This window comes from Anabrus simplex, chromosome 9 (assembly GCF_040414725.1).
Source record: "Anabrus simplex isolate iqAnaSimp1 chromosome 9, ASM4041472v1, whole genome shotgun sequence".
Classification (NCBI taxonomy): domain Eukaryota; kingdom Metazoa; phylum Arthropoda; class Insecta; order Orthoptera; family Tettigoniidae; genus Anabrus; species Anabrus simplex.
In genome coordinates, this window is record NC_090273.1 from 89,357,217 (window position 1) to 89,377,541 (window position 20,325).

At 37.3% G+C, this 20,325-nt stretch overlaps 1 protein-coding gene across 2 annotated transcripts in view; it reads left to right on the forward strand.

Moving 5' to 3' along the window:
• The window catches only part of LOC136880879 (uncharacterized), a gene marked incomplete in the record, with an annotated part of 321,955 nt that overhangs the window by 123,260 nt on the left and 178,370 nt on the right, over positions 1–20,325 (forward strand). For both annotated transcript variants that reach the window (XM_068229264.1, XM_068229265.1), the window contains 1 exon segment: positions 6,821–6,856.

A 20,325-nucleotide genomic window follows, 5' to 3' on the forward strand; every position in this document is an offset into this window, starting at 1 on the left:
ATTCTTGGCTTATTTCCAATATAAATATTATCTTCTCGACATTGACGATTGAATTCGCGCGCCGTGTTTATTCTTCTCGCAGCATAGCGTCCATTTTCGTTCCAAACTGTTCATTCATGGCAGTGAAATGGCACAACGTTAACTGGTTAATTCATCTGCCTTGGAGAGAGAGAGATATGCCCAGGTGGTTCATCTCGTGATAGAGTTTTTAACATTTTGTAACATAAAATGAACAAACAGTAATAGAACATTTATTCAGGAAATGTGTTTACGAAGCAAGTTCTACTTTCTTACTAGTGTTTCTTTGTGTTAGCTTTGTACGTAAGATATTCTTTCAAAATATTTATCAATAAAGTTTTTTTTTCTGTTTACTTGTTAATATAATTGAAATCTCTGTACATAAGAATCGTTCAAAAATGTATTTGATCAACAAGCTCCATTATTCTGTTGTTACTTATTGTTTGTGATAATTGTTGATACATAGGAATGTTTACAATAATAATTGTTCCTCACTTCACATGCCTGTGTTCATGTTGAACATGGCCATCCCCCACCCCCAATAAATACCCAAAGATAATACAGTACAATCTCGATAATCTGGTGGTTGGTTAGTCCGGCACGTTTGGTAATCCGGCGTTCTCAGGAAACACATGTCATTTGTCTTCCCTTCCTCCTCCCTTCACCATCTAATCATTCTGTACGCCGCTTTACCGCCGTTAGCTCTTTCATCATTGTTATCAAGTTTACAACCTATTGTATACAGTAGTACGTACTGTACGTATATGTAGGTACTGTATTTTATAGTGTGTTTATCTAGTGTACTACCTGCAGTGTTGGCCAAAAGAAAGCACGTGACTAAGTTTTTGTCCAAAACAAGAGATAATAATTAAACTTGACAAAGGAGAAACCACTGTAAAAACCTAGCACGGACTTGTGGCGTTGGACGATCTACAATCTACGACTTCAATGTCAATCGTGATAAATTCCTGGTGTACGTTAGTACTGCTGAGGGAGACTTGAAGTGAAGAAAGACAGTTAAAACAATTGAGTGTCCTGAAATGGAAAATGCTTTATTCACTTGATTTCTGCAAGAGTGTGCCAGGCACACGCCATCATCAGGTGACATTCTTCGTGAAAAAGCAAAATGTTTTTACGAAAAAAGACGATTTTCAGGCTAGTGATGGCTGGCTTGATAATTTTAAGAAAAGATTTGGGATTCGGTTCTTAACTGTCACGGGAGAAAAATTATCTAGTTATGTTTGAGCCGTTGACCCTTTTCAGAAGAAATTTGAATTAAACATCCAAGAACTGGGTCTTCTGACAGAGCAAGTTAACAACGCAGATGAAAGTGGTTTATTTTGGAGGATGTTACCACATAAGACCTTTGTACACTCTTCCGAAGAAAGTGCCCCAGGAAGAAAAATGCCAAAAGACAGATTGATATTCATGCCTTGTGCAAAATCCACTGGCACACAAAAACTTCCGTTACTGGTTGTAGGAAAAGCCAAGCATCTGAGGCCATTTCAAAATGTATCTCACATACCAGTCACCTATAAAAACCAAACTGAGATGTTTTTACTGAATGGTTCAAGCAAGAATTTATCCTGGCTGTAAAACGATTTTCAAAAGACCACAATTAAGCTCCTAAAGCTTTGCTACTTCTGGATAATGTTCCTGGACACCCTAAAGAAGAGGATCAACATTCCAAAGACAGGCAAATTGAAGTCCTCTACATGCCTGCGAATACGACACCACTCTTGCAGCCCATGGACCAAAATGTAATCCAGCAAATAAAAGTTATGGAGAAGCGGGACTCATCACTGAATATGACGGGAAACCAGTTCTCCTCTGTCCATGCCTCCAAGGCAAGACAACACTCCAAATGCAAGCATACATGTTCTAGTGTCAATGACAACCAATGCAAGTTGCGGTAGGAAGACAATCCAGTGGATACGAGTCATCGAGGCACTGTGCGGTGCCCCCGTTTTGCCGGGCAGCCCAGCCGGTAAGCAAAAGTCCCAGAGGCGGAACGTTCGCTTACAGGCAACGCTAAATTATAGGGGACAGGGACAATCTAAGGACTGACGACAAATGAAAACACTAAAAAGAAATGGGTTTTAACATTTATTAAATAAAATATCAGCACTTTCCAGATTCTATAAATATTTTCAAAATCTTAAAATAAAAATATTTAGCTCTTCCCTGCTGGAATTCACCCACAGTTCTTCATTAAATTGCATTCTGCAAAGATACGAAACTAAGTCTTAATAAATCATATTAGGAAATTAAATAAATTATTATTTGAGAAAATCCTATCTCAAAATATCAAAAATCTTATTTTTTTTAAAATTATTATTTAAATTAACAATACTCTGCGATTCATTTTACCGTGAGTCAAATTTTTACCTCACACAAAAAATCAAATAAATCATTTCTATTAATTAAATATTATTCTAATTAATTATTTAAGCTTCAAATTATATAATAAAATTATTTTGAAATCCAATATCCAACTCATTAGATTCTTATTTTTATGTCAATTGACCTAGTGTTGTGCACAACTCACAATAAAGACTTAAAATTCTCGCATTGTAGAGTTAAACATTTTACATTTTGTGAGCTTAGTTCATTGACGCGATCCTTGCTTAAGTATTTCCCTCGAAGCAAAGATCCTAATCTATCTTATTCCGTCATAAAATTACTTAAAGATTCATAATTGAGCCAAATATGCTCGCCACAAAACAAAACAAAAAATCGAAACTTTACGCGCTCAGCGTACACATATCATGACGAAATATAACCATGAAAATCACAATTACAAACAAAATCAGTCATTCATCCATCTCACATTCAAGCTTTGGTCCACGGTAATATTATCAAATAGATTTATCGAACCCTATCTCTTGATTTTTAATTTTAAATTTTATTTGAAGTATGAGAGTTTCTCCCGATGACAATATCAGACAAGGGCTACCATTACGATTGTCTGACGTGTGATTGTGACAGGATTATCACTTTTCCAATGAAATAGATTCCACAACGATGTTCCAGGATAATTTTACAGTAGAAATCATCACTAAAAATTCCATAGAACTGCCTACAGTCACAGATAAATAAACATTCGCGCATACGGTCTATGAGTCACGACTACGTTATTTTTAATCTCTTATTATCTCAAATTATCGATCAACATGTGCTGCATAAGAAGAAATTATGTTCAAAGACACACTCTCTTCCTTAACTGACTCGTGTAATGGACACACAAATAAAATCCTATCTTAAGATCCATTTACAAGTCTCAAATACCAATAACAGTAAATGCAAAATTTGTGGACATTCAAACCACGACCAATATTCCAGGCCAACATCTACTTCAATATAGCACACATTAATCACTTATAAGCACAGTAATAATTACACTCATGACCTTTAAACATTCTATTAGACCGTAATAATGTCAATTATTATTATTATTATTATTATTATTATTATTATACGCGCGCGGTCGCGTCATCGCAGGCTATGGTTTAATGAAATCATAGATGACTCTATTCTATCTCGAATCTATGGTAAACCACAAAACATCAAGGAAAAATCCTAAATTCACAGAGCACGTCGATATTCTGTCCCAAATAATTCAAAATTATTCCATCATTATTTTATAAATTAATAACTATTATCGCGTGGGTCAAATATTTTTAACACTTTCCTCGACTTATCATGGGACAGTGAGAACAAGTCACGAAGCACTCACTCAAATAGGACAAATTATAGGTCCCAAATACACTCTCACACACATCAAATCTACCAACACCAGTGAGAGAAGAGTGAAATTCCTAACTACAAAGACTATTAGAAATGATTTCAAATATTCAAGCAAGGACTACGTCTACATAATTATTACAACAGAAAATAGAGAAAAGTATAATTTAAAATCTTAGCTGTAGTAGACTTGGCTTCTGGACTCGGTTGATGATCAGTGAATATTTAACCAAACTCCATCTCCGATATTATTCTCTCCCGGGCTGAATTATGCCTCACATTTTAATTATACATGGCTGCAGCAGGCGAGGACTTAGGACAATTACAAACTCCGTCGTAATGCTGAAGTTCCATTCTTCCGAAATATTTCAGGACTGCTAGGGATCTTCCGTCTTCTGGTGAAAGCTGAAATTTAAAACATTTTCTTCAGATTTATAAAGTTAAGGAAATCTGAACTGCTGCGTTTCCGATATTTCTGTGTCACAAAATTTCCTCAGAAGCAGAAAAATTATCGTCTTTTATCAAATGAATGCTGGTAATGTTCCACGTCGGATACGCCGTTTCCAATAACACGTGCTCGAACAATTATTCCCGTAGACAACTGAGCAACTGAGCGAATGAGCAGAATGCAAATGAGAAAGATTTCCCCAGGTACATGGGTATTTATTTCTTCAAGACGTAGGTGTGTTTGTTAATTGAATTTTAATGGCTGAGATTTAGCGATCTGGCTAACCTTGCGATTCAATTGGTTAAATATCATGACGTCAAAATCTCAAAGTATTGATCGCTTTTAATCTGGTAGAGTTCCTGTCCACGTGCTACCCATCTGGTGTCTTCAACAAGGCACAAAAAAAAAACCCAGACTCGCTTACACGGCACGGGGAAAACCTGTTTCACTGCGGTCTAGCAGACAGTGCAGAGTTGAAATCACCTTCCTGGATGATAATTTTATGCATTGTTCCACCCCAGTAATAAAATATTCTTTCCATACAAACCAATAACCAATTTTCAAGGGTGCAGCGGGAACCCACAGGATGTTGTAGTCTCTCCACTACATGTCTGCCGATGGTGCGTGCCGAAGTTATGGGATCCCGCAATGCTAGGCGTACCATACAACGGTCCTCCCTCGGGGTGGTGTTTCTTGGTCAAACCAAACCTGCATAACGTGATTGGGTGCCCTCATGTACCTATTGAGTCCAAAATTGGACTACTGCGACATGTGAGTGGCCCACTCGCCTGGCAATTGCACGATACAACCAATCAGCATTGTGCAGTCCCATAATTCAGCCTCTGTTAAATGCTCTCTATTGGTGGATAGGCTGTCTACAATGAATGCGAGGCATGAAGGGTGCTTTTTGCTGTACGTTGTCCTCTCTGCACGTCTTGCTTTACTGTCCGACTCACAGCCGTTACTGGTAACAACTTATCAACAACAGTACGGTGCCATCATTAATACGTTCTGACGGGCGTTCTACACATTGCAGATCCTTGTAATTCTAATCATTTACTCACACATCAATGGTGTGTATGTATGCCGAAATGGGATAATATTGGACCAATCCTTCTGGGTGCTTAACATTTTTGTCAGGCATTGTAAATCAGTCAGAAAACATGTCCTGATATGACATTGTTTCATGCATTGTCCGGGTACTTTTCTTGAATGTTCACTCTTAGGAATTAAGAATAAAACTGAATTTTTGTGATTTCTTTACTATGGTGTTGATTGATATTTTACGAACAATTTTGTAGTTTTAACAGGTATTGCTGGGCATTTAAATTAATGTTTATTTTAGATAATTTTGTTTCATGTGAATATTTGTCCTTGATGCAGCCCATATTGTCTTGGAAGCACATGATCCTTTCAAATAAATAAAAAATATGTCACTATTCAAATCAGTCATCCCCAAAAGTAACAATTTGACCCAATATGTCATTTTCTAAGATTTTTTAAAATGTCAGTTCCACCCAACACACATCCGTAGAGGTGCTAGAGATGTCTTATTCCAACAGTATTTTTCTCCAGATGGTAGATCATAATTATATGGACCAAAGTTTGATTGAGACCTATGCTGAAACATGCACATGTACATCCATAGTCTCGGTCATTTCGGATGTTTTATTTTTCACCGCTTCTCATTCCCCCATGTTCATGGTGGTTGAATTTGGACTTAAATGTTATACGGAGTGTGACTGTTCATCTCCGAGATGTCAAAAACTTTGGATTCAACACTAACATAGGTCGTTCTTTTATTATTTCTACATGTCTCTACCTCCCCCCCTACACCCCGTATGGTGATTGGTGTGTCTTACCCCACCACAGTATTTCTCCCCAGATAGTATTAAATCATATGTGTACCAACTTTGGTTGAAATTGAAGGTTGGCCTATCCACCTGTCATTTTAAATCTTTTAGGTTCTCTGATATCTTTACTTAAAGAAACAGCTCCTCAACTGCATGCAACATGCCAAGTACAGAAGTATTGTGGGCTAGGGAGAAGCCTTCCCCAGCAATTTCTGGAGAGGTCGTTTAGTGATTTGATTTTAGGATTACTGAAAGTTGACTGAAATTAATTGACCTATCAATGCCTGATGATACACAGGTGGGTAATTTGGAGAGATTTAAAAAAGAATGAAGCGAGTCGCTCCAGTCAAAAGACTGGACAAAACTGTTTTCAGGAAACTTATATAGATCTTCATTAACAAAGGAAATGTATGCTATTTTATGTGATATTACTTTATCTATCTATTGTTATTTTTCATAAGTGGTGGCTGAATTTAATATTATTTGGAGGTTGTATTACCTCACCAACCTCTCTTGGTCATGTCTTGCTCTCCTCTGTCCATGAGGGTGTTACGTTTGCAAGACATACCATAATTTTTGTGTTTTTGGCCATCATTGTCCTCCTTTCCCCCTCCCGATACTTCCATTATTCAAAAGATCTGAACTCTTGCTGTTTCTCCACTAGAGACAATAATGACCACCACTGAGAGCTAGTCCTCATGTCTACTCCAATGTGTCATAAAGCCTCACTAACAAATGCATCTTCTTCTTGTTTCAGAAGAAAGGGAGGAAAAAAAAAAGGAGAAAAGTTAATGTAAGTACCACAACAACCTGTCCATTTCTATTTGCAATAAATTTAATGAGTGACATAGCCCATTGACAGTAGTAGAAGGACTTACGAGTTGCTTCAAATACATTTCACTGGATATTTTACATACTTGTGCTGTGCCAGAAACAAGCATATTCCAAGATTTATGACTACTGGTCAGATGCGGCATGTACGTCACCATCGTTTCAGTGGCAACATTAATATAGTCACTACATAATTTGTGTTGTATTTATTATTTCCACATTCATGTAAAATTATTTTAAATATCAATACACTAACTGCCCGAAACAGCAAAGACTAGTAACCAAGGAGGCGTGCTTGGTCTGTGTTAGCGGATTCCAGTAGGATCTTGCCTAGATATAGCTGACTTGCACTTTTCTCTTAATTCCCTTCTAGATGGTATTTCATAGAATCATATCTCTTCTGGCTATGAACCACCTTGCTAAGATTTGCATAATGTACACAACAATAGAACATTTCAGAAAAATCTAATGTCCCTTTTTACAAAAAAATATTAACTTGCACAAACGGAAGTAAAAAGTAAACTTTACAAGAAATTCAAAAATATCTATAAGCAACATATGATTAGTTCATTTCACAGTTCTATACAAAATATCACTTGCACAAATTAGAGCGAATAAGCACGTTTACTTGTACGAAATAGCTAAGCTTATCGTACACATACATGCATCAATAATACAAGGCCACACCTATACTGACAGCGAAGATTGTGCGTCTGTGACAGCACACTTACTGAAACTTGAAAAAATATTGGTATTCGTGCCATTCTGTGTTAAACTAGTGGCTATAAAGCGGGCAATATAAGAGGATCGAGACTGCGTTGTTCTCGTACTTTCAACCTACTGTGCTGTCATTTATAGATTCAAGCAATTTTGCCAGATCACCAGTAACTCTGTGTGTGTGCGTGCATGAGTGCATGTGTGCGTGTGTGTGTCATTTTTAAAAATAATGATGACTTTTCCGGGACAACTCAAAAGCTGAGAGGTTTATCTTAGACCCAAAATACTTAGGTTTTTTTCCATACACCTACAGGACAGTTGCTATCTTTGGCTGGATAACAATGCCTATTATGAAGGATGGGATCACTCATTGCTTCCCTGTATATCCTACCTTTAATTCTGGTGGTCTGCAGCTCTCCAAATCAGCTGCACTTGAAACAAAAGGCAAAATTTTACAACTCCATGAAGATGATGTAGAACCTGAACAGCTTTTGCTTCTCAGAGGAACGTTTCTTAAGTCGTTGCTGAATGATGGAAGAATAATTCATAACGTAGACGATATTACCAATCACTTCAAAAAAGTAGTTCATCTTAACGATGGTTGGCTCAAAGGCTAAATGGTTAGCATGCTGTCGTATAGTCCAGAGGGTCCCTGGTTCAATTCTCAGCCCGAATAGGGGATTCTAAACTTAACTGGTTAATTCATCAGGCTCGGGGACGTGTGTGTGTGTGTGTGTGTGTCAACTTCATACTTTGAAATCATCCTAGGTAGAGCTCCATCCTCGCAGATAGTTCACCTATAGACCGTCTACTAGAGAAAGACCTGTACCAAGCCTCTCCGGAGGCCATACGCTATTATTATTGATTTGCCCTCAGAACTATTCAAATTTTAAAAAATAATGATGATTTTCCCGGGACAACTCAAGGGCTTACAGGTTTTCCTTAGGCCCTAAAACTTACAGCTTTTTTCCGTACAGCTACAGGACAGTAAGGATTACATTCATTGAGCCTTCTGCATATGAGCCTGCACAAGGAGGCTACTAAGGCTTTACATCTGGAGAAGCTGGAAGATGATTTTATATCAAGAAAGGAGATTAGAAGGTGGTCATTCCTTCAGAGAACTACATTTCCCAATGGAGACTGTCCAAGTGGTACTTCTGGTGGTAGAGCTTTTAACATTTTGCATCATAAAATGAATCGTATACAGTAATAGGACATTTATTCAGAAAATATATTTATGAAGCAAGTTCTACTTCCTTACTAGTGTTTTTTTTTTTTTTTGGTAGCATTGTACATAAGACATTCTTTCGAAATATTTATGAATTAAGTTTTATTTTTCTGTTTATTGTGAATATAATTAAAATATCCATACATAGGACAGTCCAAAAATGTATTTGAGCAACAAACTCTGTTATTCTGTTTTTACCTATTGTTTGTGATAATTGTTAATATATAGGAATGTTTACATTAATATTCGTTTCTCATTGTGGTGGTGGTGGTGGTGGTGGTAGTAGTAGTAGTAGTAGTAGTAGTAGTAGTAGTAGTAGTAGTAGTAGTAGTAGTAGTAGTAGTAGTAGTAGTAGTAGTAGTAGTAGTAGTAGTATCTTCTCCTTTAACAGAAGATCAGTAATCATTAACGTCATCATACTTTTAATGCCTCTAGTCTGCTACTTTGTCCGCTTCAACGCACATTTATCTCCACTAATTTTCTCTTCTTGCTCTGCCCAGCTGCACTTGTGGGTCTGTTGTCTTCCTTTTACTGGAACCTAACAAGTTTTAGGCTTGAATCCTCCATACAGTGGCTCTAGACCTCAAGATAGGTTTCCTTATGCTTGGACCTGAACAGACACAAGCAGTACCGGTATTCATATTACACTTGTTACCGTGTTTTTGTGGTAGGTATGCATGAAAGAAGGTGCTGGGTGGTGAATAGGTCTCAAGCTACTAAAGTGAAATTAATTTTAAAATTTAACAAGGTTATATTTTCTTTTCAAAATTAGGTAACAACAAATAGAACAGGTACTTAGTAGCCGAAACACGATTGAAAAATACATTTACATAGGTACCCCATTTGGGGCTTCAAAGGTCAGAAACATAATTCTTGAGCAATGAGCCCAACCTTACAATGAACACCATACAACAAAGGGGCCAAAAACCCCCAAACATGCCAGAAACATTTGCTTCCAATTACACCCAAAACCCTCCTTGAGGCAGAAACACAATTTTCAAGAAAGGGCAACTTCCCTTAAAAATACAAGCCTATCATAGGCCACTCCGAACTCCACCTTTAAGTTGTCCTCAAAGGACATATACACAGGGGTAAAATACCCAACCTACTGAGGTCTGTTAAATGACAAGAAGGTTAATACATGACCTCTAAAATACAATTTGAGAGGAGGCGAACTTGCACTCCTAATACACTTTGCTTAAGACCTACTTGGCACTAGGCCGTTAATACAAGGGCTAATCCCATACTACAGAGGTGACTTAAGAAAATAACAATTTACATTACATTACGGAAGAATTGGTTGAGAAAAATAAGTTCACCTCAAGACGATGTGAGTGGGAGCTCGAGAGGGTTAAGCACTCTCTATCCCGATATGTAGTTTGAAAGATAGAATAGATACCAGTTGTTTTTACATTTTAAAGGAAAGTTACATGGTGGAAGGCCTAGAACCCGCCCCGAGAGTTAAACTGCTGAGCTAGCAACGAAAGAAGTTATTAATTGGCCATTACCTTGCGTTGAACGGCTGGAGAAGAAAGAGGCGCTTCCCGCCCCCTGCTGTGTACCTTACACACTGAAAGATGGAACAGAAGTGGCCCGGAGACCCTAAAATCAGCAGTTTATATACCCTCGCGGAAGGTTCTAGTCGTTAGGGGAAAGAAAACACCCTCCCACAAATTCTTTATTGGGTAGGACCCCGCAACAGATTCAAGTTGGGGGAAGATATACCAGATTGGTCAGAAATTAATAGAAGAAATTCGGGATTGGATACATTCATAACAAGGGGAAGAAAGGGGTAAATATTGCCAACTTAAACAATGACAGAAAGAAAGTTAACAAAGAACAAACTCTTGAAATTAAATTTTCTCCAACAAAATAGTTCTTTGACTCCGCACTAGGTTGCACTATAGTAGATCTTCAGTAGTGTCCTCTAGAAGAGAAAGTTCACACTTCTTACTTCAAGCGAAACAAAAACACATCAAAAATGACACAGTTCTAAAACTCCAAAATTTACAGGTAGTGACATCTTCTGAGAAGGTAGAAAATTAATACCGTCAATAAAGTTCAGGCTTCCTCCAGCAGAGGAGTTTTAACTGGCGCACATTTTAAATTAGCGGCGTGGAGGTGTACCGCCCGGTACAACACTAGAGGTCTAAATCTCGGCCTGTGTAATTATATTGAAATGTGACTTATTTGAATGCCACGTTACAAGTTGGCAGAATCAAGGGACTCTGATTTTGTCATAAGTGCAAATACTGATGCGTGAAATTGTTTCCAAGTTTGAGACGTTTAATTATAGTACAAGTTAGGTACAGTAATCAAGAACTTAGGGATGGTCTGACGGACTATCATATTTCTAGTACCAATGCCATTGTGGAATTGTACGCAGATCTTCAATGTTTAACCTTATGCTACTCTTATTAGATTATGATCATGCAACCAGAGTTATTTGTCAAAAATGGTGATTCTGTTTAACAGCATTAGCTCTGTTAATGAACTGAGTTTATAACTGGTAAATTCTCCGGTATTGATGATGTAGTGTAACTACCGTTATTACTTTCATTACTGTCAGTATGATGATCTCACTCGACAGAGCCACGGAAAAAGCTAGAGACCTTGCTATTATTTAAAGTCACATGAAAACAAGGGAGATTTTCGAAGATGCAAGGATGTAAAATTCCTATGACAGGAAAGCAGAACAAAAACAAATCTAAGTCCATTGCACTACAGCGATAATAGATCTTGGCCTACCAAGTGGACTCCTCTCAGCCGGAAGATCGGTAGATTACAAGGTATTTGTTATAACAAAGTTTTTAATCCACCTGTTCAATATAACTTATTATAATGTTGTCACATTTAAAATATCTTCATTAATTGACAAGTAATTTGTGGGACATGTTTCGCTCCCTTACAGAAATCATCAGCCAGATCTGAATCTCGAAGAATGGTTATGTTCGTAAACAGTGACTCCAGAACTATTGAAACATTTTTTCACAAATTTAAATCTACTCTATTAGAATATCATAAAATAAATAAACCTTCATCATGCCTTAATAACATGGGTTTAGTAGGAGATATACATTAAAATTGTGGTAGAATGAGTTATTCTAAAATACTTAAATCAAGTAGCATGTTTAACATCTTTGAAATAGGTGAAATTCAGTCTTAAGAACTAAATTTGAAAGTTTATTTGTAATGAGTTTTGGTAAAAAAAGTTTTATATTCTTTAAGGACAAGAATCTATAAAGATTCAAAGATCTCGTCGATTTGATAATTGAACTTGTGACAGGATCAACCAAATCTGAATCTCGAAGATTGGTTATGTTTGTAAACAATGACTCAAGAACTATTAAACTATTATTTCATAAACTCAAACTTAATTTACTAGAGTATCATAAAATCCAGAATTTTTGGTGATATGTCTTAATAACTTGGGTTTAGTAGGAGAGACACATTAAAATTGTGGTATAATGAGTTGTCCTAAAACACTTAAAACAAGTACCATGTCTAACATATTAGAAAGACTTGAAATTCAATTTTAAGAACTAAATTTAAAAATTTCTTTCCAATGAGGTCTGGTGAAATTTTGATATCCCTTAAGGATAAGAGTCTATAAAGATTCAAAAATTTCATCAATTTGATAATTGTACTTGTAACAGGATAATATTGATCTTCATGAAATTTAAATACTTGTTGTCATTTGACCACGGCGAGTGCTGTTGAATAAATAGCTCTTGTTGACGTCGGTGACCATACGTTGAAATTGCAGATTTAAAAAGGTATGATTGAAAGGGATGTAAATCGACGATCGTGGTTAAAAGTTGCTAATTAGTTTATCTTGTTGTAATTCTGTAACAAGAAAAGGGATCTTGTAAGTAATTGGAAGTTGTGTTGCTAGTTAATTTCCTACTTCTTCTATAGGAAGAATTCATTTTTGAACTTGCAATTATAAATTGGAAATTGGAAATTTTGCAACAATTGTCTCCCTTAGAATGGAAATCTATCCAAATTTATATAACAGAGAAACTTGTTGACGTTTTAGACAAGAAGCAAAAAACCCTAGATAACAAACTTATACTCTTAAAAGAAAACAAACCAATTCCTAACAAAATTAACAATAGGGCAATCAATCAATCAATCAATCAATCAATCAATCAATCAATCAATCAATCAATCAATCACTACTGATCTGCATTTAGGGCAGTCGCCCAGGTGGCAGATTCCCTATCTGTTGTTTTCCTAGCCTTTTCTTAAATGACTGCGAAGAAATTGGAAATTTATTGAACATCTCCCTTGGTAAGTTATTCCAATCCTTAACTCCCCTTCCTATAAACGAATATTTGCTCCAATTTGTCCTCTTGAATTCCAAGTTAATCTTCATATTGTGATCTTTCCCACTTTTGAAGACACCATCCAAATTTATTCGTCTACTGATGTCCTCCCACGCCATCTCTCCACTGACAGCTCGGAACATACCACTTAAATACAAAGTATGTTACAAGTGTTTTTTTTAAATATATATATACGTATTCAATACAAAAAAACCCCACTTGTAACATACTTTGTATTTACGTACATTTCAGTACGGACCTAACATGAGAATTATAACGTGTAACATACCACTTAGTCAAGCAGCTCATCTCCTTTCTCCCAAGTCTTCCCACCCCAAACTTTGCAACATTTTTATAACGCTACTCTTTTGTCAGAAATCGCCCAGAACAAATTGAGCTGCTTTTCTTTGGATTTTTTTCCAGTTCCTGAATCAAGTAATCCTGGTAAGGGTCCCATACACTGGAACCATACTCTAGTTGGGGTCTCACCAGAGACAAATATGCTCTCTCCTTTACATCCTTACTACAACCCCTAAATACTCTCATAACCATGTGCAGAGATCTGTACCCTTTATTTACAATTCCATTTATGTGATTACCCCAACGAAGATCTTTCCTTATATTAATACCTAGGTATTTACAGTGATCCCCAAAGGGAACTTTCACCGCATCAACGCAGTAATTAAAACTGAGAGGACTTTTCCTATTTGTGAAACTCACAACCTGACTTTTATCCCCGTTTATCATCATACCATTGCCTACTGTCCATCTCACAACATTATTGAGGTCATTTTGCAGTAGCTCACAATCTTGTAACTTATTTATTACTCTGTACAGAATAACATCATGTGCGAAAAGCCTTATCTCTGATTCAACTTCTTTACACATATCATTGATATATATATATATATATATATATAAGAAAACATAAAGGTCCAATAATACTGCCTTGAGGAATTCCCCTCTTAATTTTTAAAGGGACAGATAAAGCTTCACCTACTCTAATTCTCTGAGTTCTGTTTTCTAGAAACACAGCCACCCATTCAGTCACTCTTTTGTCAAGTCCAATTGCACTCATTTTTGCCGGTAGTCTCTCATGAGCTACCCTATCAAATGCCTAATTCTGACCTAAAGAACATTCCCACCACAATCAATCTATCAAACACAAACTTCACTGATAATGAAATGAACCTATTCGATGAAGGTTCAAAATTTAATTGGCCTAACTCACAAAAAGTAGGAGATGTAATCAATGTAGTAGCAGAAGTTGAATCTAACTTAAATAAATAGACGCAAGATTTACAAAATGACATCAAATTTGAAGTTAAAAAGAAGCTCCCAAATTTTGTAAGGGAAATAAATTAAAGTTCTAATCCTACTCTCAAAAATCAAATAATGACACTAAAAACAAAGTTAAGCAATACTAACGTAGTTGTTACCAAAGCAGACAAAGGTGAAACAACAGTCCTTTTAAATAAAAATGACTATATTGAAAAAACAGAAGAATTCTTTTCAGATAAAACTTACACCTTAGTAAAAACCAAGATCCCATAAATAAGATTCAATGGAATCTAAAAATTATCCTTAAGAATTCAACTTTTTTATTTAATACACAAGAACACCAAAAAATGATAAGTATGAATCCAAAGTTACCAATGGCTGGAGCATTACCCAAATTACATAAACCCAACGTAACCATACGTCCTATAATTAGCAGTAGAAATCGTCCTACATATAAAACATCCAAATTTATACATTACTTCCTCAAAAGACATTACAAGTTCAATAACGAATCAACAGTCAAAAAATTCAATAGAATTTTGTAATAAACTAAGTAAATTCAACTTACAACAACAACAACAACATAAAATGGTTTCATTTGATGTAACCAACATGTATCGAAATATATCAGTTATAGAAACTATCAATATCATCAAGAACAATCTCCTTATGCACAGTAAATTAAGTAAATGCGAAATAGAAAAATTCATTAACTTACTGAAATTTACCTTAACTCTTTTGCTGTGCTATTTTTAAACAGAACACTTACTGAGAAATATTTTTTTCATATTTTCCAAATGAACTGAAATTTAACTTTTGTTAAAGGTTAGTGACGTTAAAAACCATTGCACCATTTTAAACTCAACTTTGGCAAATTAGCAGTGACATTTGACCTTGAAACTCACATTACTGTGATACATCTCCGAACATGGAACTGGACACATTGCAGGCTGCCTTGGGTAATTCTTAGAAAAAATTACTGTCTGTTTTCTCTTGCAGAGTCCCTTTCCTTTCTTTGAACATTTTGCTGGTAACATGAAATAAACAGGCGCGTTTGAGGTATGTAATCAGAAGCTCTTCCTCTTTTCTCCGGCGGACTGCGATGATACTCTTGTAGAAGTCCGATTATGACAGAATTTCTGAAGTCAGGAGCACTAATTGCCCTTTTTTGAAGCTTATTGTACAATATTCTTCCATTTATTAGTGAAGTTTCAGTGCCATCACTAATATCCCGCTAGTCCGAAACAAAATGAAGATCTTCCTGGTTGGCACTTTCTTCCGAACAATCACTATGCTCATCATCACTTGTTTCATTGTCCAAATTTTTCTGAACAGACTGAATCAGAATCGGCCACTAAAAGATCGAAGATTTCGTCACTGTCATTACTAATGTTTATCCGCTCGCTCATTGCTGCTGTGTGAAGCCTGCTATAGGACAGACAGCTGACAGGAATGTTGGCGGGCGGGCGGGCGGGCAGGCGGGTGAAAGATAACAAGTAAACATAGGTCCAGTATTCGCGGCAAAGTTTTCAAACAATGCTTAGTACATAGTCAATACATGACTATAGATATTTGTATTATTAAATGTGCCTTTATTAAAGAAGCGTGTGGAATTTATAGCAGGAAAGTACCAAGTCGACAAAAGTCGATTTCCGCAGCAAATGCAATAGGGAAGTAAGTCGACAAAAGTCGACTTCCACAGCGAAAGAGTTAAACAACAATTATTTCACATTTAATAAAAAGATTTACCGTCAAACATGCTTGGCAATGGGAAACCCCACATCGGGCATACTGGCAGACATATATATGGACCATTTAGAGCAAAACAAAATAAAAACAAACATAGAAGGACTTTGTCTTTGGATTAGGTATGTAGATGACACTTTTGTCATAATAGATAGTAAAAAAAATGATAGTGAAAAAATTCTAAGTTTCTTAAATAATATTGACCCAAGTATAAAATTTACAAAAGAAGACGAAAGCAACAACTCGATAAACTTCTTGGATATTAATGTAACACAAATAGGAGATAGGTTCAAATTTCAAATATTTAGAAAACCATCATATGCTCCTTTAACGATAAAAAATTATTCACTCCATCCAAAATCACATAAACAAGCAGCTTTTTTCAGTTTGGTTTATAGAGCCTTTAAAATTCCCCTCTCTGATTCTAACTTAAGAAAAGAGCTCAAATTTATAAAAGATCTGGCCTCAATTAACGGATACAAAATAAATATGATCAATCGGATCATCAATAAAGTACAGTAAAACAAAAGTCAGCAACTAATTTTACTCCCGAAAAAACTAAGAAGTCTAAAATCGCAACATTTACGTTCACTAATCCAGCCATTTATCAAATAACTAATCTTATTAAAAAACAAGAAGTTAATATAGCGTTCAAGACACAAAATACAAACAGAAACACTTTTTCAACCACAATAGTATAAATTCTAACAATAACCCTTATCTAAATTCTGGCATCTATAGATTAACATGCGTAGAGTGTAAATGTCCTTACGTTGGTCAAACTGGCATTGGCTTTCTCACAAGATACTTAGAACATGTTAACGCTGCAAAACACAACAAACATTCTGCGATGAGTGCTCACATGAGAGAATCAGGCCACCATTTTACAACTATAGAAAAAGACCTAAAAATTATCAAAAAGATAGAAAAGGGAAAATTAATGACAAAATATCTATGTCCGTTTAGACCAACATTTCATCAAAGAAAAAAATTTAAATGAAGAAATCAAAATAAGAAATCCTTTACACGAACAATTACTTAAACTTTTACAAACGCTTAGGCTAGAAAAAAGCAGTTTTGCTAAAGCTTTCATCCCCAAAATCAAATAATAATCACGGAACATTAAAGAACACAACCCCTCCCTGAGACCCTACTAGACATTCCCCTTCCAAAACCACACCTACTAACAGTTCTCCTCCTACCCCTACTCCTTCCCCTCAACTCCTACTACCTCACTCATATAACACAAGGAGTAGCTGCAGAACAGCAAGCAGTCGCCATACAACCTTAGTTAACACCAAACTGTCAAACGACCGTTGGAGGGGTAAGTAAAGTTCGAGAAGTACACAATTAACTAGCAACACAACTTCCAATTACTTACAAGATTCCTTTTCTTGTTACAGAATTACAACAAGATAAACTAATTAACAACTTTTAACCACGATCGTCGATTTACATCCCTTTCAATCATACCTTTTTAAATCTGCAATTTCAATGTATGGTCACCGATGTCAACAAGAGCTATTTATTCAACAGCACTCGCCATGGTCAAATGACAACAAGTATTTAAATTTCATGAAGATCAATATTATCCTGTTACAAGAACAATTATCAAATTGACGAGATTTTTGAATCTTTATAGACTCTTATCCTTAAGGGATATAAAACTTTCACCAGACCTCATTGGAACTAAATTTTCAAATTTAGTTCTTAAAATTGAATTTCAGACATGTTACTTGTTTTAAAGTATTTTAGAATAACTCATTGTACCACAATTTTAATGTATATCTCCTACTAAGCCCATGTTATTAAGGCATGATGAAGGTTTATGTACACTGACTGACAGAGCAAATGCAACACCAAGAAGGAGTGGTCAGAACTTTATGCTAATTGCAGGGTAGACTGACGTCACTGAGGTATGCTCATGATGTGAATTGCGCCGCTGTGCTGCGCACGTAGCGAACGATAAATGGGACACGGCGTTGGCGAATGGCCCACTTCGTACCGTGATTTCTCAGCCGACAGTCATTGTAGAACGTGTTGTCGTGTGCCACAGGACACGTGTATAGCTAAGAATGCCAGGCCGCCGTCAACGGAGGCATTTCCAGCAGAGAGACGACTTTACGAGGGGTATGGTGATCGGGCTGAGAAGGGCAGGTTGGTCGCTTCGTCAAATCGCAGCCGATACCCATAGGGATGTGTCCACGGTGCAGCGACTGTGGCGAAGATGGTTGGCGCAGGGACATGTGGCACGTGCAAGGGGTCCAGGCGCAGCCCGAGTGACGTCAGCACACGAGGATCGGCGCATCCGCCGCCAAGCGGTGGCAGCCCCGCACGCCACGTCAACCACCATTCTTCAGCATGTGCAAGACACCCTGGCTGTTCCAATATCGACCAGAACAATTTCCCGTCGATTGGTTGAAGGAGGCCTGCACTCCCGACGTCCGCTCAGAAGACTACCATTGACTCCACAGCATAGACGTGCACGCCTGGCATGGTGCCGGGCTAGAGCGACTTGGATGAGGGAATGGCGGAACGTCGTGTTCTCCGATGAGTCACGCTTCTGTTCTGTCAGTGATAGTCACCGCAGACGAGTGTGGCGTCGGCGTGGAGAAAGGTCAAATCCGGCAGTAACTGTGGAGTGCCCTACCGCTAGACAACGCGGCATCATGGTTTGGGGCGCTATTGCGTATGATTCCACGTCACCTCTAGTGCGTCGATGCCGTGCGCATTGTGTAACCTGCATATCGGTTTGAAATAAACATCAATTATTCGTCCGTGCCGTCTCTGTTTTTTCCCCAACTTTCATCCCTTTCGAACCACTCCTTCTTGGTGTTGCATTTGCTCTGTCAGTCAGTGTATTTTATGATATTCTAATAGAGTAGATTTTAATTTGTGAAAAAATGTTTCAATAGTTCTGGAGTCATTGTTTACGAACATAACCATTCTTCGAGATTCAGATCTGGCTGATGATGCTCTGTAAGGGAGCGAAACATGTCCCACAAATAACTTTCCAATTAATGAAGTTATTTTACATGTGACAACATTATAATGTATTGAGCAGGTGGATTAGAATAAAAACTTTGTTATTACAAATAACACATTTCAATACGGATTAAAACATGAGATTAGTCACTTGCAAGATTACAAAGTGACACTTGGTGGACCTCAAAGTAGCGCTGAGATCCTTAATGTGCCCAGGAATCCAATCACTGCCTGCAGACCATGAGAGTGGCTGCAAAGGAAGCAACTATGGTCTAAATTAAGGAGTATCTGCCTCGTATAAAAGTGGGAAAGAACGGTACGTTGGGGATCGAAGTAGGTGGCCAATTTTCAGAAGATCAGCCCAAGACAAAGTTCTGTGATTAATTTGTAGAATGACACTCCAGAATTACTTTAATAATAACTATTGAACCCATGCTGCTCCATAGCATTCATTATACACTGCCTGATAACAAAAGTTAAGCACCAAGAAGGCTTGGTTGAAAGTGAATGAAACTACATATGCTGGAAGACCACGTGCCTTTATTGAACTGATTACAATATGGGATGAAAGAGACAAGGCCATTGGTAGTTACAGGTGGAATGTAAATATCGATTCGATACAGACCCTAAAATTGAAATTTTTGACACTAAATAGTTGGAATATTAGCGCCAGGTCAGTCGGGTATCGCACCCCCCTGGCCGCAATGCATGCCCTTATGCGGTTTGGAATGGTGTCAAACAGCCTTTGGAAACGCTCATGAGGCAAGTTTGTCCAACAGTTACTGCATCTGTCCCTCCAGATGCTGCAGGTTTGTACTGGGACGGTCCCATTCTACTCTCATCCCACACGTGTTCAGTGATGGAGAAGTCTGTGGATCTTGCTAGCCACGGGAGGACCTCAACATGCTCTAGGCAGTCCATAGACATGTGCTGTGTGTGGATGTGTATGATCTTGTTGGTTCACTGTCCCAGGGTGCTGTTCCATAAGGGGTAGAACGTGAAGACGCAGAATGCCTGTAACGTATCGCTGTGCCGTCAAAGTCTGCCGAAGCACCATTAGAGGTGATCTGAAAGCATTTCTTATGGCTCTCTACACCATGATGCCAGGGATTACACCTGTGTGTCTTTTCACATCATGGGGATCTG